At 38.0% G+C, this 25,554-nt stretch overlaps 1 protein-coding gene and 1 pseudogene across 2 annotated transcripts in view; one reads left to right on the top strand and one right to left on the bottom strand.

Annotated features, from left to right (window-relative positions):
• CTNNA2 (catenin alpha 2) overlaps window positions 1-25,554 on the top strand; it is a 1,193,101-nt gene that overhangs the window by 60,952 nt on the left and 1,106,595 nt on the right. The window lies entirely within an intron of this gene.
• LOC115842531 (guanine nucleotide-binding protein subunit alpha-13 pseudogene) lies at window positions 904-1,913 on the bottom strand (annotated as a pseudogene).

Here is a 25,554-nt window from a genome sequence, read left to right as displayed (position 1 = left end):
GGTGGGTGTACAAGCAGTTTAAAAAACATGAAGGCTAGATCTGTGTAAACTTAGAGAATGTCATTCCTTAGATCAATTTTTTTTCCAATATCTTTTTCAAAGTAGGAGGCCACCATAAAGATATGTAACAGATGTAAGGCAGAGGAAAGATCTTAAACTTGCTTGTTTTGCTTGTCCTCATACCTACAGTATTTAAGGATGCCAGTAGTTGGCACCAACAGAGTATTCAGTTTTAAAAGTGGAAAAATTTAAAGCCTGAAGTTTACCTAGTTTGAGGTCTGCTAGGAGATTACCACTTAACTGAAATCATAGCCATACTGAAACAGATCAAAACCTGAACTTTGCAGATTATGTTATTCAGCAGGTTTCAGCCACAAACCAAAGTCTGCAGATGAGGGACTAAGATTTCCAAGAAGTTAAGCATAGAATCAAGATTTTTCTAATTCTAGAGAAATGCAACTCAAAACTACAATGAGTTACCACCTCACAAGGTGGTGCAGTGGTTAAGAATCCGTCTGCCAATGCAGGGGACACGGGTTCGAGCCCTGGTCCAGGAAGATCCCACATGCCGCAGAGCAATTAAGCCTGTGCGCCACAACTACTGAACCTGCGCTCTAGAGCCCGTGAGCCACAGCTACTGAGCCCGCATGCCACAACTACTGAGCCCGCATGCCACAACTACTGAAGCCCACGCACCTAGAGCCTGTGCTCCACAGCAAGAGAAGCCGCTGTCATGAGAAGCTCATGCACCGCAACGAAGAGTAGCCCCCGATTGCCGCAGCTAGAGAAAGCCCATGCACAGCAACGAAGACCCAATGCAGCCAAAAATAAATAAAATAAATAAATTAAAAAAAATAAAAACACGAGAAGATACTAGAATAACAAGTTTTTTTTTTTTGTGCATCACTGTAGAATAAGATGCTTAAAGTTGTCATGAGGAATAGTACCTGGCACGTCTCGGAAAATAAGGCGGGTGTTTCCATGTTGATAGTACTGTGAGGTGCTGGTATAAGAGCTTATGCTGCTGGTCCTGGCATTTGTTAATAGCAACATTCCCCCAGGAGCTTTTAGATGTCTCTTAAGCAGTGAGAATCCTCTTCAAATTCTAAGAAATAATCTCTGGGGCTCAACATTTGCACTTTCTCCTCAAGCAAGTCTGTCTCATTTAAGAAAAGAATTATGGCGACATTGCTGAAAACCTGGTTATTGACAATCCTTTCAAAAATGCTCAGAGATTCTGTAAGGCATTGGTCATCTATCTTGCCTACCATCTGGTCAAACTCACTGGAAGAAATAAGGAAGCATTCAAACCGACATTTCCTTTTTGATCTTTGACTGCCTACATCAGACATTTTGAAAGGAACATAGTAAGTTTCAAATTTGTACTTAGGAATATTTTGTTAGGTATTCTGCAAAGCAGAATATCCTCTTGTAATGGAATGTATCTGGCTCTTCGAGCTTATCCATTCTCAAGGAACTAGTTTTACAGATTCACCCAGCTGAAATTACCCATGGTTGTCATGTGCTTCCATCTGCCCACTGTGCCCTCATAGCAGAAAAATATTGAGAAAACGAAACAAAAACCTGGCATTGTCACCATTCCCTGGGCCACCATGGGTGGCCAGGGTTGTCAGCTGTCATCATCTTGTCTTTATTGAGTTGGTTTGAATTACCTCCCCAAGGAATACGAAGCTTCTCTTGAAATCTACAAGCACTTGCATACCTTTGGTCATGTTGCTGGAGATAGTGGGGTGAAACCCCTCACCAGCGCTCTTAAGCGTCCTGCCTGTGGATGACCCACATCAGCTTCAGGAAGATGGACCTGCTGCTCTGGTTTGCTCCTAGAAGCCCGGTTTTTCATGAACTGCTTCAGGTAGGTCTGACTTTTCCCAGGACAGGCATTTGTCCATCTCCCTAGATTCTGCTGCTGCCTGGCTTGCCTTCCGTTACCACACAGCTGGGTAAGTGTACTGAAAGCGCAGACAGAAAGCGAGGAAGTCCTGAGGTTTCATTTTCCCTCCAAACAGTATTAACCACTGTAAAGAGTCTCCTTGGAGTTTAGTACAAGAGCATCTCTTTTGGAGGACAAGAACTGAACTTGAATCCTGGGTCTACAAATGAGGAATCCTGGGCAAATTACTTAACATTATTGAATCTCAATTTCCTCATTTCCAAAATAAAGATAATCATAACTGTCTCTCAGGATTGCTGTGAACAGCAAATGAGGAGAGCAGTAGTCTAAAATGGTTAGCCCAGCGCTTGGCACTTAGGTGTCTGGACTATGTTACCTCCTTTTGCTTCTCTGTAATTACCTTTTTTTCAGACTTATTTATGAATGACTTTGGAAATTTTTCTCAATAATCAAACATTTAAAAGATGAAAGTTTGTCACTATTCAGACTCTGAAAACACTTCTAAATGAGATCAAACATTTGTTAGTAATGACAATTTCAATTCAGTAAGTTGCCAATTGAGATATTTAGATGTCTACTTCTGTTTGCTTTGTTAAAAAAAATCAACCACATTTACCTGTGTTGGGGAGGAGAGGAATTAAATAGAAGGAGGTAAAGGGGATTTTATGGGAGATGGACATTTTCTCTATTTAATATTTTGTTTTGGGTGGTGGTTACACCAGTGTATACAATTTTTAAAACTAAACATACTAAATATATCTGTGCTTTTTATTTAACAAACAAATAAACTGAGGTATAATATACCTCGGTTTAAAAAAGTACCCACATTACTTTATATAGTATTTTAAAAGGTTATATCTTCTACTTTATTCCATCTAAGAGTCCAGAACAAGAATCTCATTATTTTGTTAGTCAAGGCTCATATATTTATTTATGTATTGTTTATAAGACCAGGTATTAGTATATCTGAGATTAAATTTATGGGGTGTGCATGCTCATTGATAGATGATATCATTCATTTTTAGTGTTTGCTTTTCTCTCATTTTTGAAACCTACAACTTCACTAGGCATTGAGCCTGTTGTAAAATATGTGGGTGAGTTATTTATAGAGTTTAAATTAAAAGCCTTATGCATTTAAACTTGGTATTAAAATAACATTATTTCATTCATAAATGAAGAAGTTCAGAGATTTCCTTGTTTTCTGAAATGGAGTTATGCATTATTTAGGAAATATGTCTACTAAAAACTTTAAAGCATAACTTCCACTTTAATTTAAATTTATTTTACTTAAGTTTACCCATTTGAAAATGTGAGTATACAAGTTTACGGCCATGTTCTTCACGTTGGTTTTACATTTTAAGCTTTCCGAGTTCATGATTTTCCTCTTTGATCTTAGTGCATTTCAAATGTTCCTGTGAGAACCATAGTTCAGTTGCTTAAGGCATGTGTTTTACATAATGTTAAGATGTTAGGATCACCTGTAAGTTCTTATAATTGGACTCCATTGTATTATGATTGCTTACCACCCCAAGTAGTTTCAGAATGTTTAATGCTTCATTCTTTGAAGGAATGATGCATTTTTAGTTTAATTTCACTTATTTGTTTTCAGATAAAATTTTCCAATATTACATTAAATGGTATTTAATGACATCAAAATCTACTTAGGGATTTTAAAAATATATATTTATTTAGATGAGTTTTGTAAAAATATTGATTCATATAAAAAGACATAGCTTTCATTTAGAAATGTTATTTTAGGTCATTTGGCAGTGATATGACAAGGTACTAGAAAGTCACTGACATTTGCCCTTTCAAACTGTAGGAAGACTATTACAAATTATTTCAGGCTTGAAGAAGTTACAAAAAATATATATAATATTTTGATTAGCAGAAGTACCTTCATCCTTTCTAAATCATTTATTATAGATAGCTTAAAATTTATTTTAAACCATTAATTAATTTGGTGCTTTAAAATACACTGACTTTTCCCCTGTGATTTTGAAATCCAATTAGGTCAGGTATATAAAGGTAGGTGGTGTTTTAAGGTGTTACCAGTTTAATAGTGCTGGCACTCTGCATGTGTTTATGACGGTTTTGCTTCATGCAGTCACTCTGAGCTGAATACATTTGCTATTCTAAAAATGAGAGAATCTAAGTTTAATTCTGTCCCTCTGTTTAGGAAGGTGATATTGTGTCCTTTTTATCCGATACTTTAATGTAAAATTTTATAAATTCATTTGATAAATGTAAGTGGAAAATGTTTGAATAGATTATTTAGATGATACTTGGGTATACTAACATCATCACTGCCTTTAATCAGGTGTGGTCATTGAGGTGTGAATAGCTGGCATGTAGATATCCTCATGTGGACTAGTGGGCCCAGACAGTACAACAACTGAATGGAAATTGTAAATGAGTGAAAAGTACCCCAACACTCAGTAGCTCCATAGCTAGAAGTACATGTTTCACTACGTATTTTGCTTTTAAATTTTCTGTTTAGATATTTTGATCTTTTTTCTATTAGGTCATTTGTCTTTTTCTTATTAATATGTGGCCTTTCATTATATTTTCAAGATAATATTCCTTTGTTGGTTGTATAAAGTTCAACTGTTTTCTGCCATTTTTTATTTAATGGAGACTTTTGATGTTGCTACTTTTGAGATAAATAATTTATCATTGTTTTAACTTGCATTTTGTGTGTTTCCTTTTTAGTGGAAGGCATCTTGCTTAGGAATTCTTTTCTAATCTTAAGGACAGAAAATATTTTCCGATATTTTCTTTTCAGTTTAAACATTTTTTCATTGTATTTTCTTTTTAGTTTAAACATTTTTTCATTTTATACTCAAATCTATCATTTGTCTGGAATATATTTTTAAGTATGAGTCAGGTAGGAATCTAATTATGTTTTTCATTGTGTGGATGAATACAATTTCCCCAGTAGCATTTGTAGTCTGTTTTTATGTTTTTTTTCTTGTATAAATTTATTTTATTTTTACTTATCTTTGGCTATGTTGGGTCTTTGTTGCTCTGTGTGGGCTTTCTCTAGTTGCGGCGAGCGGGGGCTACTCTTGGTTGTAGTGTGTGGGCTTCTCATTGTGGTGGCTTCTCTTGTTGCAGAGCACGGGCTCTAGACGTGTGGGCTTCAGTAGTTGTGGCGTGCAGGCTCAGTAGTTGTGGCTCACGGGCTCTAGAGTACAGGCTCAGTAGTTGTGGTGCACAGGCTTAGTTGCTCCGCGGCATGCGGGCTCTTCCCGGACCAGGGCTTGAACCCATGTCCCCTGCATGGGCAGGTGGATTCTTAACCACTGCACCACCAGGGAAGCCCATGTAGTCTCTTTTTGCAAGCTCATCTGCCATGTACCCTCTGTCCACATTGACTTTCCATGTAACATAGATCTGCTCCTGGGCTCTCTCTTCTGTCCTGGTCTGTTGGACAATTTCTAAGTCAGTATATTTTATCATTATTGCTGATTTGTAATAAGCCTTAATATCTAGCCAGATAAGTATCGTATCTAATTTTCCACATGGTGCGTATTTTCCTTTCTTTCAGTCTTTTTGTATTTTAAATATGTTGTCTGTTAAATGGTATATAACTGTATATTTAAGAGCCACATTGGCTATCTCTGCTTTTTTTTTTTGGCACATTCTCTTTTTTTATTACTTTTATTTTATATTGGATTATAGTTGATTAACAATGTTGTGTTACTTTCAGGTATACAGCAGAGTGATTCGGTTATACATATACATGTATCTGCTCTTTCTCAAATTGTTTTTCCCTTTAGGTTATAACAGAATATTTAGCAGAGTTCCCTGTGCTGTACAGTGAGTCCTTGTTGGTTATCTATTTGAAATATAGTAGTGTGTATATGTCAATCCCAAACTTCCAATTTTTTATCTCTGCTTTTTAATAATTTATTGTAGCCTACTTTCATTTTGCTTAGGATTCCTGCCATATTTGACATTACTACTAATAGCATACGTTGTACATTTTTTATTTGATTCTGTCTTTTTGAATTTTTACCCTACTTTTTATTTTCTTCTTAGAATTCTCTTCATTTTGTAATCATGTATCAGACCAGGTTCTAAACCATATGTAGTAATGCTGGTATGTCTTGAGGCCCTGGATCTCCCTCACGACCACAGAAATTCACTGTTTTTTCAAGGTCTTATTAAAGATTTAATCCTGTGTTTAAAGGTGCCTACAGGGCCCATTAGACATCTGAACTCTTCCACCAGTGGGCCACTTTAATATAATCTTTATTGAATCCTCCTTTTGTCATCAAATTTAATATTTTTATTGCCTTGGCTTTTTTTTTTTTTTTTTTTTTTTTTTTTTTTTTTGCGGTACACAGGCCTCTCACTGTTGTGGCCTCTCCCGTTGCGGAGCACAGGCTCCGGACGCGCAGGCTCAGCGGCCATGGCTCACAGGCCCAGCCGCTCCGTGGCATGTGGGATCCTCCCAGACCGGGGCACGAACCTCCATCCCCTGATCGGCAGGCGGACTCTCAACCACTGCACTACCAGGGAAGACCCTGCCTTGGCTTTTAAAATAGACAGCGTGTTTGTTTGGGGAGAAATCAGGAGAATATAGTTTAACCTCCAAATCTTTGGCTATTCTTCAGCACAAAGGAAAGATATTTCTTCTGAACAAAGCTCCCACAAGCTTGTGGGCCATCTGATACTGAAGACAGAAAATTTAATGGCAAATGCTTGGCTCTCAGATGTTATTACAAAAGTTACCACTATTTCAGGAAAGGCAAGTAGGTCTGAATTGGAGCTTTGGTCAAGAAATGCCCATTGTAGCAACCCCGACTCCTGATTAGATTTTAGAAATCCATGTTTTTTAGGATCTACTTCTTTTTTTTTCTTATTTAATTGGGTTGTTCATTTTGATATTGAGTTGTATGAGCTGTTTGTGTATTTTAGAAATTAAGCCCTTGTCCGTCGCGTTGTTTGCAAATGTTTTCTCCCAGTCCACAGGTTGTCTTTTCATTTTGTTTAGGGTTTCCTTTACTGTGCAAAAACTTGTAAGTTTGATTAGGTCTCATTTATTTTTGCTCTTATTTCTTTTGCTTTGGGAGACTGATCTAAGAAAATATTACAGTGATTTATGTCTGAGAATGTTTTGCCTATGTTAACTTCTAGGAGCTTTTTGGTCTCATGTCTTATACTTAAGTCTTTAATCCATTTTGAGTTTATTTTTGTGTATGGTGTGAGGGTGTGTTCTAACTTCATTGATTTACATGCAGCTGTCCAGTTAGGATCTGCTTTTTGAAGGTGTAGACGTTTCAGAAATTCACCAGTTCCTCTGTCACCTTTTTCGAGATATTCATGAAATATTTTTATCTTATCTTTGAGTTTGTCAAATTCCAATATCCAGAACTGTGCCTGGCTCCCAGGAGTCATTAAATAAATGTATGTTGGGAAAGTAAAAAGGGATGTGGGATGGAATCCTGACTGGAAGACAGCTAAGTGACAAAAATTAGGCAGAAATGAAAATTGTTTCACCCTCCCACCTGTAGAGGGAGAAAAATACCACAATGATAATGGAATTTTATATACAATGACTTTGGCAGTTTCCCAGTGCTGTTAATTTTAGGAAGACACACCTAATTTAATTTTTGGCTGCTGTTCCTCTCATAGAAGAAACTGATTTATTACACTTGAAAACTGATGTTTTGATTTTCAAGAATGCCAGAGGGATTGAATACTGGCAGCTGTGAAATATCTTTCCATGCCAGTTCATGAGAATCTTAGTGGGCAGTGGATTTAGTGATGATTTCAATGTTTCAAGAAAGCTAGTGGCAGCTGTACCTTTATGTAGCATACATATGAGAATCAACTAAAGCAACAGTCTTTTTTGTGTTGGCATGAAATTTTGTAAGGTCAGCCTGGTGATGCTTAACATTTTCGGTGATCAGAAGTCTGGAATTGACCATAATCACTTATGCCTTTGAATACTTTTTAAAGAGTAATAATTTGGTAAGGAACGCAGGTTGATTAATGGCTTCTTTATGGTTCTTGTTGGTCAGAAGGTTTGGAAGAAATTCAGTGATTGAAATGGCCCCACTATCCACTGCCTTGTTACCTGCTCTCAGTATTACCAGGTGCTTGATGCATGCAGCCCAGGCAAGAATGTCTGAAAGGTTATATTGGGCAAGCAGAAATTTAATTCACATTCTAATGTTGTAGTATCAAAAGGTATGACGAGCAGAGTAATGGTCCCTCAAAGTTGTCCACTGTCTGATCCCCAGAACCTGTGAATATGTTCTCTTTCATGACAAAGGGGATGTTGCAGATGTGATTAAGGTTAGAGACCATGAACTGGGGAAGTAATCCTGGATTATATGGGTGGCTTAGAAAATGGAGAAAAGGAGCTGTGAACCAAGGGATGTAGTGGCATCTAAAGCTGGGAATGGGCCTCAGCTGATTGCCAGCAAGAAACTGCAGACAGTTCTACAACCTCTAAGGACTGAATTCAGGGAGAAACCTCAACAAACAGAGAAACAGGTTCTTCTCTAGAGCCTCTGGAAAAGATGCAACTCTGCTGACACCTTGATTTTTGTCTGCTGAGACTCATTCTGGACTTCTGACGTACAGTACTTTAAGGTTATAAATTTGTGTTTGCTTAACCTACTAAATTTGTAGTAATCTGTTATAGCAGTGATAGAAAATTAATACAAAGGGTAACTGATTTTTCCCTTTAAAATGGTCATGGATACAAAGGAGAAATCTAATAAAATTTATGAAGACATTTCATTCTTAAATATAACATTTTTCTTATCTGAAGAAGAACAAAGTGTTGGCTAATTTATGTAATCTGAATTAAATAATGTTTTCCTAGAGTGTATTTCCTGACGAGTAGGTAATAAGTATGAGGAAAAAAGTCATAACCCTCCATTCAAATAAGAATTCATTTGTAGCTTTGAGTTTTGGTGCTGAGTGATTTGATTTTATCATTGTGTTCCCTTCTCAGTGAAAAAGGAGCTGTATTTAACTTCCCAAAATGTTAGTTGATTAACTTTTTTGGCCTCTAAAAGCAAACTGCTATTAGGATCACCCCAAATTATCCCCTAGATCAATGTGTCTTGGCTAAACTTTCATGTGTAAATCAAATCCCTCCATAATCTTGTTTTTAAATATTCCTCTTGGAGATGTACCTCAGAGAAGGATCACACGTACAACCCTGTGTTATTTTTAACTTCCTGTCGGTGGAGACAAATCCAGAAAGAGAAACATTAGTCTTTGCTATGACTTTGATTTTGCTAGATTTTAGAGTTTATACTTTTTCCCAAGGATAAAAAAGACAGGGAGAAGTAAAAGTCCACGGGTTGACAAATTCTTTGCCATTTCCCATTTTTTTCAGCTGACAGTGATTAGCCGTACCTATACAAAAACATCTTACTAAATATTCATGAGTCTGTTTAGGATAGTTTTATGGTGTACTACACTTCTTCGTTTCAGTAATAGAAAACGCAGATGGGAAAATGGAATTGAAGGTATGCATATGAAACTGAAAAGGAACCAGTGGAGTAAATCAGTTTTATCACTTACTAAATCATTCTCCTGGCAAAAAACAGTAGTAGTTCAAATGGATTTACCTTATTCCAAATTATATGCGAAATTAACTTTCACGTTTTGTCTCTTCCATAATCTAGCTAGGCCTGTTGTTACAGTTTAGAGAATTGCAGATGGTATGGTTTTTCTACTTTAGTGTGAAATCACAGAATTAAAAAAATGATGAGCATGAAGATATATAGCTGAGTGTGTCAACATGATAACTGATTTAAGAGAAATAATATGGACAGATTATAAGCAGACCTTGTAACCTATATTATGACTTAGAAGTGGTTAAGAATGTAGGCTGAACCTGCTTGAATCTTACTGGTTACTTCATATTGGGACAATTTTTAAACTTTAGAGGATCTCAGTCTTCTCATGTATAAAAGGGGGATTATAATTGTACTTAGGTTTGCAATGAGCATTAAATGTGTTAATCTGTAAAGTAGTTAAAACATTGCCAGACACGGGATAAATGCTCAACAAATGTTTGCTATTATTTTAATCTTTAATTATAAACATTTTCAAATATACACAAAATAGAGTTGCTTATATGACTAGCTTGTTTCTTTTTTATAATGAACTGTCATATATTCCTCACCTGGGTGCTAGAATTATACAAATGTTGCCAGTTTTTAAATGTGTCTCTTAGGTTTTTGTCTGGATGTTATAAAGCATGTCATTTTACCCCTAAACGCTATTCTTAAAAATATAAAATATGGGCTTTAAAAGAACATAACCATTTTGTCATTGTTCCATCTAGCAAAATGTAAAATAATTTATTGGTTTCAGCTAATATTCAGGCCACAATTAGGTATTCCAGTTTGCTTTAAAAATATTTTTTCATAGTTATTTGTGTGAATCAGAATTCAAACAAATTCCATATATTGCATTTGTTGTTCTGTTTCCTAGGCCCTTCTCCCTTTCTCTCTCTCTCGCTCTCTTTTAAAGTTCAGGTTTATTGAGATGTAATTCATATTCAGCAAATTTTACTACTTTTAGGTGTGCAATCCTATGGATTTTGACAAATCTATCTATTTGTGTAACCACCAGCATAATCAAGAAGTTCTTTCGTGCGCCTTTTAGTCTATTCCCTCCCTGTTACCACAATTCCTTGAAACAACAGATATTTTTATCTGTCCCCATCGTTTTTTCTTTTCCAGAATTTCCTATAAGTGGAATCATGCAGTGTCTAACCTTTTAAGTCTAGCTTCTTTCACTTAGCGTAATTATTCTGAAATTGGTCTTGTTGTTCCCTTTACCATAGCTTGTACCTTTTTCATTGCTGAGCACTATTCCATCATACAGATGATGGTTGTTGCCACAGTTTGTTTATCCAGTCACAAGTGGATGGACATTTGGAATGTTTGTCATTTGGGTTATTTTGGTTGATTATGAATAAATCTTAATATAAACATTCACAGTAGGTTTTGTGTGGATATATGTCTTTTCTTTGGGGTAAATGTCCAGGAGTATCTATCTAGGTTTGCTGGGTCACATGGTAAATGCACGTTTAACTTCTTACAACACTGCAAACTGTTTTCCAGAGTGGCTGTACCATTTTGCATTTCCAAAGCAATATATGAGAATTCTGTTTGCTCCACATTTTAGTCAATGCTTATTATTTTCAGTATTTTTTTATTATTATTTGACCATTCAAAAAGGTATAAAGTGATGCCTCATTGTAGTTTTAATTTGCATTTCCTGATTACTAATGACCTTGAGAATCTAAATGTGCCTGTTTTTCTGACCCCTCTTTTAGTCAAGACCAGGCTGTCTCCCACACATTTATTTATTTATTTATTTTCGATTCAATTGTTTGGTTGAGGAAACTGAAAATCTTGTTTCTTTTTCATTTGTTGTTTAACATGATCCCCTATCCTTCATCATTCTTATAAGCAGAAAATTAGCTTCTAAATTAGGTTTCGGATATATGTTTTTGATGGAATGCTTCATAGGCCATCTGTTTCATATTGTATCACTTCTGAAGGCACCTAACATCTGATTGACACTGGGTTCAGATGCTGCCAGTGTTATCCCTTCATTCTAAAGATGACCATCAAGACTTGCATGGTGGCGCAGTGGTTAAGAATCTGTTTGCCAATGCAGGGGACACGGGCTCGAGCCCTGGTCCTGGAAGATCCCACATGCCGTGGAGCAACTAAGCCCCTGTGCCACAACTACTGAGCCTGTGCTCTAGAGCCTGGGGGCCACAACTACTGCAGCCCGCCCACGTAGAGCCCATGCTCCACAACAAGAGAAGCCACCAAAATGAGAAGCCCGTGCACCGCAACGAAGAGTAGCCCCCACTCACTGCAACTAGAGAAAGCCCGTGCACAGCAATGAAGACCCAACACAGCCAAAAATAAATAAATACATAATAAATAAATAAATAAATAAAGATTCTCATCAACTGTTCATCTAATAGTTTCATCCATTTACCTTTTCCTGAATCAGTTATCTTGTTAGGTGTTACAAACAGGAGTTATATATTCTAATTTTCCCCTTTCTCTGTATTTATCGGTTTTCTTCTGTAAACGAAGAGTTTTCCTCACTAGGGCTACCCAGTTACCTTAGAGTTTATTTAGAAAAGTTGGAATTGATAACTTTTAGAGGAAGGAGTTAGTTTCCTTGAAATTTCCAGTGATAATTAATGGGTGATGGTCATGGTAGGAGTGAATTTTTTTCTTCCTTCTTGTTGTCTTTATCATTGCATGTCATTATGAATTCATGATTTTTGTATATTCAGTGTGTTTCAGTCGATTTCAGTGATTCCTGCTTAGTTCAAATTCAGGTTATATTAATGAGGTAAAAAAGAAAAGCAAAATGTAGAAGTCTGTAGATTTTTATATGTACTTGGATCTGATTCCTGGACGTTTTTTATGGTTATTTGATTTGTATATAATGCATGCACCAATCTCACAGTCATGAAATTATCTAGCTCCAGAAAAAGAAGAATAACAATAACCTGGTAGTATTTCATGGGGATTGATATAAATTAATAAATTAGGAAGGACTGACATTGTTATGATACCAGGTATTTCTGTCCAAGAACACCATCATTTCTTTTCTTTCAAGTATGTTTTTCGATCTTTCAGGAGTGTTTAAATATTTTCTTCATGAAAGTTTTTCACATTTCTAAGTAGTGTGTCTTTTTGTTGCTGTTTTAAGTCATGTCTTTTGTTCCATTAGATTTTAAAATTGTGTATTTTTATTTGTATGTATGAAGGCTACTGGTATCTTTTATTGTTTGCAGTAGTTTCTCACTTGGCTTTCAAGACATTTATTTGTAGTGTGAGATAATCCTACCTTTTCTTTTCTAATTCTCATGTGTCCAATTGTTTTGTTTTAAGTGTGTTGGATTACACTTCCTAGGCAACGTTAAGTAAATAGTGGTGGCAATAGTGGACATACATTTCTTATTCCTGAGTTTACTGTCAATATTTCTTGCCTTTCCCCACTAAGGCAGAGTTGGCTTTTATTGTTACATGACTGTAATATGTAAAGAATGGGAATATGGGACTGGTTTTAATACATGATACTTTGTCTCAGAGCTGGCCGGCAACTGCAAATGGCATTTTAATGAGAAAATGTGTCAGTGATGTGATTTTTTTCCCCTTTTAATTCCTGGTGCAGCAGGGAATGCCCTTGCACAGCTGGGCATGCTTGCTGACCTGACTTGCTCTCTGTGCTGGCTACAGCTGCCTCTCACCCCCACGGTGCCCCTATTGTGTCAGGCAACAGGTCTAAACAGGCCTCTGGAGTCAATCCTCATTTTCCCCTCCTCTTAGCCTACATTCTGGTTTTCTTTCCCTAAAAGAGACTCAGAAAATAGTGTATTTAAGTGTATTGTGCCTAAAACTCGTTCGAAAACACACCCTTCATTTTTAGAATAAAACAACCCCCTAGGGCTTCCCTGGTGGCGCAGTGGTTGAGAGTCCGCCTGCCGATGCAGGGGACACGGGTTCATGCCCTGGTCTGGGAAGATCCCACATGCCGCGGAGCGGCTGGGCCAGTGAGACGTGGCCACTGAGCCTGTGCGTCTGCAGCCTGTGCTCCGCAACGGGAGAGACTACAACAGTGAGAGGCCCGCATACCGCAAAAAAAAAAAAAAAAAAAAAAAAAGTAAAATAACACAACCCCCTAGAGGAAAATGGAACTCCTGAAGTGGTCGTTGGCCCCTTGGGCATCTGATGCCCCCATTTTCTCACTTGTTATTGGCATGGGTGCTGAGGACGCTGTAGCTCTCTGCACATCACTGCTCTGCTGTCTGCTTCTCTGCTGTGTAGTAAATCTTCAAATATTACCAAACTGTCAAGAGTGTAGCATTCTTTTGATTATTTTCTGTCAAGAACATCACCTCCTAAAACCATGGCCTCCCTTCTTAGTTATTATTGTCAGCGCTGTCAGCTTTGCGGTCGGATGTGTTCTATTTTGGAGTCTGGCCTCCTGCTTCTTATTCCCCTATTCAGCCTCTGGCAGGCTCCCTATTTTTTCACTGTATAACATAAAAGTGTTTTATCCCTTTTTTTCAAAGTTTATAGTTTTTCTTTTCCACAAAGCCTTCCTTTTCTTTTAGTTTAGGGTTTTTTTTTTTCAGCACTTACCTTTCTTGTTGTTACTTTTGTTTTTAATTTAAATATGAAAGTTCACTTGGAGAAGCCTTTATTATCTTCTTCATCTTTTGTAATTTCACTTCTTACCACTAAATTATTGTAAGAGCAGATCTTTAGCTTTGGGTTGAGCTTTCTAGTTAAGATATATTTGCATTTATTTTAGCATTTTTATATTTTTTTAATCAGAAAATCGATCTTGAGTTCCTGCTGTTCTCAGTTATCTTACAGCTAAATGAAATCTTTGAAGTTGATAATCCTTTCTAGAAATTGATAAAAATATAGCCTCTTATAGAATGGGAAAATGTGTTTTCTGATCGGTATATGGATTTTATACAATAAGTAATTGTACAGAAAATGTACCGAGAAAAATGTTGTATAATTACCCTGAAAGGAAAAGAGATGGTAAGCACCACCCATTCAACGAGTTTTTAGAGTTTCCTGTGCTATGGACCACTCTGCACAAGGCTTCAAGGCTCTTGGGGCAACAGTAAAGACGGACACGTGGAATCCTGGAAAACAATATTGGTACTTACATAAGTACCATATGAGAGGTACAGAGGATAACATATAGTCAGGGAGATAGAAGACCTTTTAGCCTTTGATGATTCAGATAAATTAATGAAGAGATTATGAACAGAGGAAAATAATAGTACTTTCCTCATAGGGTATTTGGAGGGTTCAGTGGGCGGTGGGTCAAAGGGCTGAGCAAAATGATAGCACATAGTAATAGCTCAATCATTTTAGCAGTCAGTATTACTAATAATGATCAGAGGGTCTGAAATATTCCTAATTCTGTGTTATGAGCTGTACCTTTTAAACTGTTAGCTGGGAGGGATGACATTCTATCCCAAAAATTGAGGCATCTCAGCAGGCCACATGCCTGAGTAGAAGGCCATGACTTTTTTCCAGAGTGAGCCAAGGCCGTGCCTCCAGGAAGCCAAGACTACTCTTCGAAAGTAGTTTTAGGTCTGTGCCACTGCTTAGAATGGTGATGAGAGAGTTAGTGTTTTGAGTAATAAAATATACATTATATAATTTGAACCTGGAAAATGATTTGTCTTTTTGATTTTAAAAGAAATAATTTCTCAGTTTTCCTCATCACAGTATCCATTGGCTTATAAATTAGAAGTGTGTGTGTTTTGTGTCCTAAATATTATCCTTATATACTTAATGAAAGGGTCTGAATTGTCTCCACTAGCGTCCTTTTTTTTTTCTGTAGTAAAGTTCATTAACCCCCATTGCCGTTTAGAAGATAGGAGGCACATTATTGGGAAGAACTCTGTTTAAGACGTTTCCTAGACTAAGGTTAGCCAAGAAAATGAAACGTTGGGAACTCAGTATTAAAAAGAAAGAAGTGAAATATATTCTTGTGGATTAAGGAAAGAATGATGCTCATCTCGAGTCACAGTTGTTTCTCTGCGGCGATTTTCAGGTTTGTTTGTTTTTTTTTCCCTGAGACACCAGTTTACTCCTCAGAGTATTAGGAATGAGTGGAAACTAAGCAGTGACTATTGAAGGCTTAAATCAAATTGAGAAACATCACTGTCTCGCTGAGCTGCAGGTGTCTCCTAACTTCTCTCTAGGAATTTGAAGACTGATCTTGGCAAGAACAAAAATGTGTTCAGTCTTCAAATTTAATTAGAAAGCAAAGCTTATAACTCCCTCTTGTAGGTATACACAATCAAAGTTAAGTATTTTCACCGTAGATGACACTTCGCTTTCTGAAACCTTTGAGTACTTAACCCTTCATGTCCTCCTTTCCTCCCAGTGGTTACAAGTTTGACTGCAAAGGAATATAAAGGTGAAGGTTTCTTTAAATCCTAGTGAAAACAGGTTTCATTTGTTACACCTGCTGTAACCGCTCCTTTGAGGAAGCTTGTGAGCTTTTTTCCTGGAGACTTTTTGAAACAGGTATGTTTAATCATGCTATGCTGGTCCATATTTTGCAAACTTATATGTATATGAGAAGGGACTTTTTTTTGGCCCTAGGTTTTTTTGTAGTACTTCTCAGGGAATACAAAGATTATTGTTTTTTTTTTTTGCTGTACACGGGCCTCTAACTGTTGTGGCCTCTCCCGTTGCGGAGCACAGGCTCCGGACGCGCAGGCTCAGCGGCCATGGCTCACGGGCCCAGGCGCTCTGCGGCATGTGGGATCTCCCCGGACTGGGGCACGAACCCGTGTCCCCTGCATCGGTAGGCAGACTCTCAATCACTGCGCCACCAGGGAAGCCCAAGATTGTTGTATTTTAAAATAGTTCTTCAGCTACTGTCCTTATTTATTCAAATATGATGAAAACCTACTGTACTTAATTTGTTAAATGTCTTCAGATATTCAGGAGCCAGTTGATGTTTTCTAACTGATGGGGAGATAATATAATATATTGATATGAACTTTGCATTCCAAAGGAATTAGTAGATGACAAAATATCCTTCATTATTCTTTTCTAGCATTTTCTTAATCTTTTTTGTAAACACATTATACTCCTATTTTAAAACTTACGCTTTGTTCTTTAAAAAAAAAATTACATTTGCTCTTTCAGGACAAGACTTTTTCTGTGGCTGATAGAGGCCTGTTTGTCTGGAACATGTGACTCGATTACTTTTTTCTTGATACAGGATGACTAGAGCCACAATAAACATTATTGTCTGGCAGTATTGGTAATTTGCTTTTTAAAAATGTATCAGATGGGGCTTCCCTGGTGGTGCAGTGGTTGGGAGTCCGCCTGCCGATGCAGGGGACGCGGGTTCGTGCCCCGGTCTGGGAGGATCCTGCATGCCGCGGAGCGGCTGGGCCCGTGGTCCATGGCTGCTGGGCCTGCGCGTCTGGAGCCTGTGCTCTGCAACAGTGGGGGGCCACAGTGATGGGAGGCCCGCATGCCGCAAAGAAGAAGAAAAAAAAATGTACCAGATGAAGGAAAAGCTGTATTTTATTTGAAAATTAAATGTAAAATGAGATATCATCCAAACCTTTTAATATAAAAAATGGCTTAATTTTTGGTCATTTCAGATGACATCAGCTCTTCCTGAGTAATCAGTTTCACCATTTTGTTTTGCTCTAAGCACAAGGACTGAATGCAATGTGTTGTTTTATCTCCTTCTCCTTCTCTGTTCTCCTCTAGTGTATTTGTATTGCTTTAAGAGATGTGGGACATATTTCTGTTGGTGTATAAGTTCAAAACTTCAGCATAAAAAAAATGAATGCAATAACCGAGGCTTTTATTGTTTAAAAGAAGCAAATCATCATAAAATTCTACCATCAATGAATATGATCATTTGAATTTTTCCTGTGCAATTTTAATTTAAGTTGACTCATATTGGATCATTGAACCTAGTATTCTGGTTTGTACCAGAACACTATTTGGGAATGTACTGCATAAAATGAGACAATTTATGTGAAAGAGGCTTGTCAATAGAATATATTTATAAATGTTATTTTGAGGAATGTTTAACCATAACTTAGAAAAATACATTGAAAAGGGTGTTATGATGGAATTTTTCTGACATGAATGCAGTTATCACCCCAAATGACACGGTTGACTGTCTATTAGGCACATTCATGAAGAAAGACATGCTGCAGGGGGCAAAACAGCAACTGTGTCATAAGATTCAGCTTTAATTATTTAAGTTTCCCATCATTGTTTTGCATTTATTTATACAAAAATCTTCCAGTGACATTTCTTATACAGGTTTTCCCCGCTATCCAAAAGTAGAGCATTCCTATGAAACCTTTCATAAGCTGAAATGGTTTCGCCTTAAAACAAAGAAACAAATACCTTAGAACACAACTTGCTGACAGGATGCACAATAGAGATAAACCACAGATGCTCACAGACACAGTTCAAGGCTTGATGCTGAGATGTGGAGCGTAGTTCCCAGGAAGGAGCTTGGTGGAACCGCCCTTGCTGCTCAGGATGCCCTCCCTCTGTAAGGGCTCCCTACAAAACACATGCTGAGTGCGCTGTTTTTGATTTTCGCCTTTGTTTGTAAAAGTGAAAATCCTTTTCAGATCTCTTTCTCTTAGCAAAACCAGGTACTAATGTAGGTCTTTCATAAAAGTGAGGTGGCATAAAGTGAACTTTCAAAAAGCAGGGGATACCTGTGTTGGGTTCCTTCCCATCAAAATCACAGAAAGAATTCTGCTGCTGACTGCTTGTCAGTGGATCATATTTCCATCTTATTTTAACTTTGCCAATCTTTTGGCGCTTAAAAGACTAACAGTTTTGTGGGGATATTGGTGTCCTGAGAGAGATTTTGAGAGATGCTGGTGTTGCTTTAGGAAAATGAATCTGCATTTTATATAGGCGTAGCCTGTTCTAAGAGTATGATGTAGAAAGGGTTTCCTTTTTGGTTGTTTCTCTTGATATTGACTAACTTGTTTGTTTTCTTTTTACTTCCTATTCATTTTTTCCCCAGAGGTGGTCATTAGAGCTGGTTTTAATGTATTTTTTTTTTCTGGATTAGAAAAGTTAAATCATCTGTCTGTCTCCCTCTCACTTTCACTTCTCTTTTCTGCTGTCTCTTGGAAGCGTGTGAGCCAATGAGTTGCTTTTTGCAGTAAGTGCCAGATGACCAGTTGATAATGTGCGTGCGTAAATTCCTTTTTGTGTGTGTGAGACAGTTTTGAGATTGGAGTTTTATTTTTTAAAGTTTAATTTCCTGATCTTCCACGTTCAAAAAATACCATCTCTTTCACACATACCACAGACACACCAAACAAACTCTTGCCTTTATAAGTCAAAAAATCTTTCTTTAATGCAAAAAAGGGATTTTTCTAGTTTTTGTAACCACAGTGGCCAAGGGTTGCATGGCTTTAGGCATGGCTGAACCCTGGTCTGTTTCTATCTCTTGGGCTTGCTTTCATCTCTGTTACCTTCATTCTCAGCCTCTGTGTGGTGTTTTACCTGCTCACCTCTGGCAGCTCCAGCAGAAAGTGAACACCTCTTCTGTAAAAGCTCCATCAATAGCACAGCGAGGGCTTCCCTGGTGGTGCAGTGGTTGAGAGTCCGCCTGCCAATGCAGGGGACACGGGTTCGTGCCCCGGTCCGGGCAGATCCCACATGCCGCGGAGCGGCTAGGCCCGTGAGCCATGGCCGCTGAGCCTGCGCGTCCGGAGCCTGTTGCTCCGCAACGGGAGAGGCCACAACAGTGAGAGGCCCGCGTACAGCAAAAAAAAAAAGAAAAAAATCACAGCCAATCTCTGATTGTTCCTAGCTAAGCCAGGAACAATGCTGTTTTTGAGCCTATTGCTGTGGCTCCCATGCTGTGACCCTCTAATTGGCCAGGCTTTGTCACATGGCACAGGAGTGGCCTTAGCCTACTCTGAACCATGATGATTGAAAGTGGAGTAGCAGAATTCGCCAGGTGCAGTTACCAGTGAGAGAAACAATCATGTCCATTTCCATTGTTCTTGTTAGAAATGATGTGCAAATTCTGGATTTTTAAATACATAGATGTCATTCAAGGTCTCAAGTCTTTCATTTGAGTCTTAGGGATTTGCCATCCCAGGCTGGAGCCAGGAGCTAGTTTGAGTCACATAGGGAGCCAAGGATAGCTCTCAGGATCCTGGGGGAATCTTTAGGTCCAATGACTGTGGGAAAGGAAGGGAAGACGACTACTGCTAGAATATGTTGTTTTTCCTAAAGGGTTATATACCCTATGCCAGTGTAATGCTGTGTTAAGTTTTGTACGGACCCAAAGAAAAAGTTTATAACTCATAGCAGAAAGGAGATAATCAGTGATTGTCTCTGGCCCTCAGATGGTCTGATTCTGTATCTAACTCATCTTTCTATGAGGTCTAGTCCTCTCTGAGCTTCCTTTTTGATTTGCAAGAAGAGATGATGCCTAAAGGGTCTTTTTCTAAGGAGGCTCTCAGTGGTAAATTCAGTGATGTATTCATCCCAGCAAGTATTAATTTAGTACTTACACAACAACCTCAGAATATTAGGATATGGAGAAGCCAAACTGTGTGCAGTTTTCTGTCCGTACAAGGAGATTAAGGCCCATTTGGTCAAAGAAAGTAAACACAGGAATAGTTTGACAAGATGGAATTATATTTTTTAACCTTTCTATAAAACCCTTACAGACATTCTAATTCCACCATAATTTCAGTCTTTCAGAACTCTCCCAAATTTATTTCCTTCCCTATTCTACCTGGACATCACAGTTGAGGCTGAATGTCTCTAATGAACACTCAGGAGCATTTCAGTTCCATTGTCCCCTTTATCAGTATGCTTTACTTAGATGTTCCTCAAACCTTGAACAATATAGCCTTTCACTTGACTTTCTCCTGAACCTCAGGTGCATTGCTACAGTTGTAGAACGTTGGGACACAGTTGGGTTACTGTTGTAGAACACAAGGAGCAGTCTTCAGTGAATACATAACTATCAACACTAGATCTCGCTCACCTTCAGAATTCTTAAGTATAGTATTTCACTCTGATCACAGCCTTCTTTATTTGCAACACTTGCAGTGTGTCTTCACTCTTATTGCCCAGGCTTTTCTCCCTTGAACCGTATCTCCAGGCTGTTAACCTTCTTACTCCATCATGCTCCTGGTTTCTCTTTCTTCCCTATTCCCTGTTGACCTTCTCTCTGTCAATTCAGTTGAATTGCTGACCCACCATCTTCCTCCTGTCCATTACTTCCCCTACTTTGTGCCTTACCTTTACAGCACAATTCCAACACCTATCAGTACTTCTACCTTCTTATTTCTTGTACCCATGTGGCCAGCACTTCTGAGGAGATACACAGCAATGTAGGTTGGCTTCACCACAAGTTCATGGTCATCAACTGCAGTTGTGCTCCAGTGATGCCCTTCTTTTTTTTTTTCTTTCTTTTTTTTTTTTCTGAGACCTACTTGCTTCATTTAAAACTTTATTTTATTGTGGTAAGGACACAAAATGAGATGTGCTGTCTTAAATTTTTAAATGTACAGTAATCGTTGTTGACTATAGAAATAGTGTTGTATAGCAGATCTCTAGAGTTTATTCATCTTGCTTAACTGAAACTTTATGCCCATTGATTTAGTAACTCCCCCTTTCCCCCTCCCTCTGCCCTGACAACCACCATTTCACATTTTGACTCTATGAATTTGACTATTTTAAATATGTCCTGTAAGTAGAATCATTCAGTATTTATCTTGCTATGACTGACTTATTTTATTTAACATAATGTCCTCAAGGTTCATCCATGTTGTTGCATATTTCCTTCTTTTTAAAGGATGAATAGTATTCCATTGTATGTATGTATTTTCTTTATCATTCATTTGTCCATGGCCATTTAGGTTGTTTCTACATCTTGGCTAATGTGAATAGTGCTGCAGTGAACATAGAGGAGTGCTAACATCTCTTTGAGATCCTGATTTCAGGTTTTTTTTGGATAAAAAAACTTCAGTCTGAGAAGTGGGACTGGTGAGTCATATGGTAGTTCTATTTTCAACTTTTGGAGGAGTCTCCATACTGTTTTCCATAGTGACTGCAGCATTTTGCAATCCCATCAACAGTGCACAAAGATTCCAATTTCCTCACATCTTTGACAACAGCTGTTGTCTTTTGTTTTTTTGTTAATAGTTATTCTGACAGGTGTGATGTCATATCTCATTGTGATTTTGATTTGCATTACCCTGATGATTAGTGATGTTGAGCACCTTTTCATATACCTGTTGGTCATTTGTGTGGCTTGTTTGAAGAAATGTCTATTCAAGTCCTTAGCCCGTTTTTTTTTTTTTTTTGCGGTACGTGGGCCTCTCACTGTTGCGGCCTCTCCTGCTGCGGAGCACAGGCTCCGGACGCGCAGGCTCAGAGGCCATGGCTCATGGGCCTAGCCGCTCTGCGGCATGTGGGATCTTCCCAGACCGGGGCACGAACCCATGTCCCCTGAATCAGCAGGCGGACTCTCAACCACTGTGCCACCAGGGAAGCCCCTTAGCCCATTTTTAAGCTGGTCATTATTATTACTTTTTTTTTTTTTTTTTTACTGTTGAGTTGTAGGAGTTCTTTATATATTGTGGATATTAACCCCTTACCAGGTATATGGTTTATGAATATTTTCTCATTCTGTAGGTAACATTTTCGTTCTGTTTATTGTTTCCTTTGCTGTGCAGAAGTTTCTTAGTGTTGTTTTTTAATCCCCTGAAATGATTTGGAATTATATGATTTTTTTTTCTTTTAAATCTACCTTTGGATTTGCTATGTAGCCCTTTAATGATACTAAAATCCTACAATCAAAGAGAGGTAGAATTAATACTCAAAAACAGAAAGTCAATCAAAGAGAGGGATAATAATAATATTGGGCTTAATCCATGACTTAGGAGTATGTTTTTAAACTGGTGTGAGTAAAATACCCTCTTGGTAATAGTTTTGACCTCAAAGTTGTCAGGGAGGTCAAAAAGCTTCTTAGTTTGATGTAGTCCCAGTTGTTTATTTTTGCTTTTGTTGCACTTGCTTTTGGTGTCATATTCATGAAATCATTGCCAAGACCAATGTGATGAAGGTTTTTCTCTGTTATCTTCTAGGAGTTTTTACAGTTTCAGGACTTATGTTTAAGACTTTAATCCATTCTTCTCTCTTTCTATTTGTTCTTTATTGGTCTGTGCCAAATCATTTTCTTGGCATTTTTTTTCCAAATCCCCCTACTGATCCCCACCTCCTTCCACTTGATACCTTATTGTTTAGAGCAGCAGTATAGCACAGAAGTTAGGAGCAGGGACACATCTAGGCTGTGTTCAAGCCCTTGCTCTGCAAGTTATTTTGTGATCCTGGGTAAATAATTTAACTTCTCTTTGCCTCTGTCTTCATCTGTAAAATGGGGATAGTAATGGCATCTGTCTGATAGAGATGTTTTCAAGGATCAAGTAAGTTGATGTTGGTTGAAAGCACTTAAAATAGCACCTGACACATAAGAGGAACTATGCAAGTTTATCATTAAAAATTTATCATTTTTAATATTGAAACATTGAGGCTTTTAGACCTCATATCTCTGTTTCCATCCTCCATACCTATGATTTTGTCAGCAGCTTATCCACTCTTACTCGTTTTCTTCATTCTCAGAAATGATACCTTAATAGATCATCCTTTTTGCTTCTTCCTGCCTCCAGCCTAGCTTCATGTTTATCTTTCTTTTTCTTCTACATCTTAAATCTACTCCTTGATGCACAATCCATATCCTGAGCCTATAAACATACTAAAATATCTCCCATTCTAAAAACAATAAAAACATCCTTATTATCATCATCACCATCCTTATCAGAAAAAACAGATGAATAAAAGGCATCTTCCTCTGATAATTCCTCATATTCCCAGGTCCTTTCTTTATCTTTTCTTCTCTCACGTAGATTTTTTTGAAAAGATTAGTCTTCCTCCTTAATGCAGTGCCTTCTGGCTTTGACTGCAATTTGCTGATACTGAACAAGGAAGCCAAGGATTAACTGTTTGTCATATTCAAAGATTTGCTCTCTGTCCTTGGTCCACTCTGACCCTCTTCAGGATTTCACACTATAGCCAATTTTGACTTTCCTGACGTAAGTTCTGTATCAACCATCCCACTCTCACCTGGTTCTGCTCCAGGTCTGACTTTCTCCTTGTCTCCTTTCTTAGGTCTAACTCACATTTCCTAAATATATGCTTTCCCCCACGTCCCATGTCTCACCCTGATCCTTCTCTATATATGTTCCCCGGGGTAATTTAATCTATTCCCATCATTTATATACTGTTTACCGGATGTGCTAGTGACTCACAAATCTCTATTTCTAGTCCCAAACTCTCTCCTGAGCTTTCAGACCTCTTTCCAGCTATTTCATAGATGTGAACATCCATAGGCATCCCAAATTCAGTACATCTAAAATTAAACTTTTTCTATTCCCAATTGTCACATTGTTCCAGAATTTTACCTTAGTGGATGCCTTCACCGTGAAACTAAAGAGCCCAGGACAGAAACCAGGTGTTCCTCTTAGAGTCCTTCCTCTCCTTGTATTCAAGCCCCTATTTATGTCACGATACTTAAAATTGTATCTCACATTTCTCTCATCCTCAGTCTTAACTCTCACTGCCTTACTTGAGGTCTTCATTTTCCTTTGCTGAGCTATTATAAGAATCTTTGAATGGCATTTTCTCCTGATGTCACCTGCTATCTGATCTATCTAATGTATAGTTGACAGTTACACTTCTAGAACATTGACCTGATTGTGTGCTGTTTGGCTTAAACTTCTTAGATGGTTCCACATTTTATGATCCAGCTCTTGAAATATGCAGTATTCTTCACCAGCCACCCCCAACCTCAGTTCTGGTCAGAACCCCTAAACGAACAAATGGAACAGATCTATCCCTCCATATGATGCTCTCTCTTAAATGCCTACATGCCTTGTTGTTCCAAATGCAAGTTTGTGTGTCTGATGTGCAGCGAGGCCAAACAGTACCAAAACGTTTGTGTTTGGAGCAGAGGAAGGTTTTATCGCAGGGCCATGCAAGGGGAACAGGTTGCTTATGCCCCCCCACCCCAAACCCTAAACTCTCCAGAGTTTCAGCAAAGCACTTTTAAAGGCAAGGTGAGGGAGGGCTGTGGTTGGTTGCTGCAAACCTCTTGGTGTCGGAATCCTTCGTTCTTGCATCTGTCCAGGTAGATCAGGTCACAATGTTCCTGTAAACCTTCAACAAGACAAATGTTATTCTCTGTTCTGCAACTTTTTATCTCTATATTAATGGAAAGGTGTTATACCCTTAAAGGTCAGAGCCTTGAGCATGGGCTCTCCTGTTTATTTCAGGCTATAGGCAACATTCTTAACTTAAAGCAAACGCAATAGAATACAAAGGTTAAAGTAAAAGAAGAAGATCTAATATGAAGTCAGATTTGTTCTTCCCTATTACATTGTCCCTGACTGTGCTAGACTTACCTATTTCTATTCTCTGGCAACCTTTTATTTATTCTTCCAGACCAAGCCCAATTACTCTCTTTGGGGAAGGCTTTCACAAATCATTCATAATTGTAAACATTGATTTACTCTCTTTTACTTTTCATAGTGCTTTGTAGATGGTAGTTATCATACTGGCCTGGAACTATTTGAATTCCCAAAGGGCTCTGTGCACTCCTGTATTCCTAACACCCAGAACACTGCCAGAACTTAGTAGGCACTTAGTGAATGTTTAAATGAATTTTAGAACTAAGCTTCTCTGTAGGAGATACTTTGTCTCTGTAGCTCAGAGTAAAGATAGGAAAAATGGTGAAGTAAGAGGGTATCAAAGGAAGAAAGAAAACTCTCAGTAGATCAAATGATATGGGTTCCACATGGAGAAGAAAGGAAGAAAGCATGAAGAAATAGATCCAAAGGTATAGGAAAACAATGGGGAATGGCACTAGCAAAGGAAGGAAGGGATGTCCTTGAAGCGCCGCTGACCAGTACACCCAAAGAATGACAGGGAAGGATGGCAACAGAAAGAAAAGGGCAACCTTGTGAGCGAGAAAACTCTAAGTAG

The sequence above is a fragment of the Globicephala melas genome, chromosome 12, assembly GCF_963455315.2.
Source record: "Globicephala melas chromosome 12, mGloMel1.2, whole genome shotgun sequence".
Lineage (NCBI taxonomy): Eukaryota > Metazoa > Chordata > Mammalia > Artiodactyla > Delphinidae > Globicephala > Globicephala melas.
The sequence above is the reverse complement of the archived record's forward strand: the minus strand, read 5'-3'. Positions and strand labels throughout refer to the sequence as shown.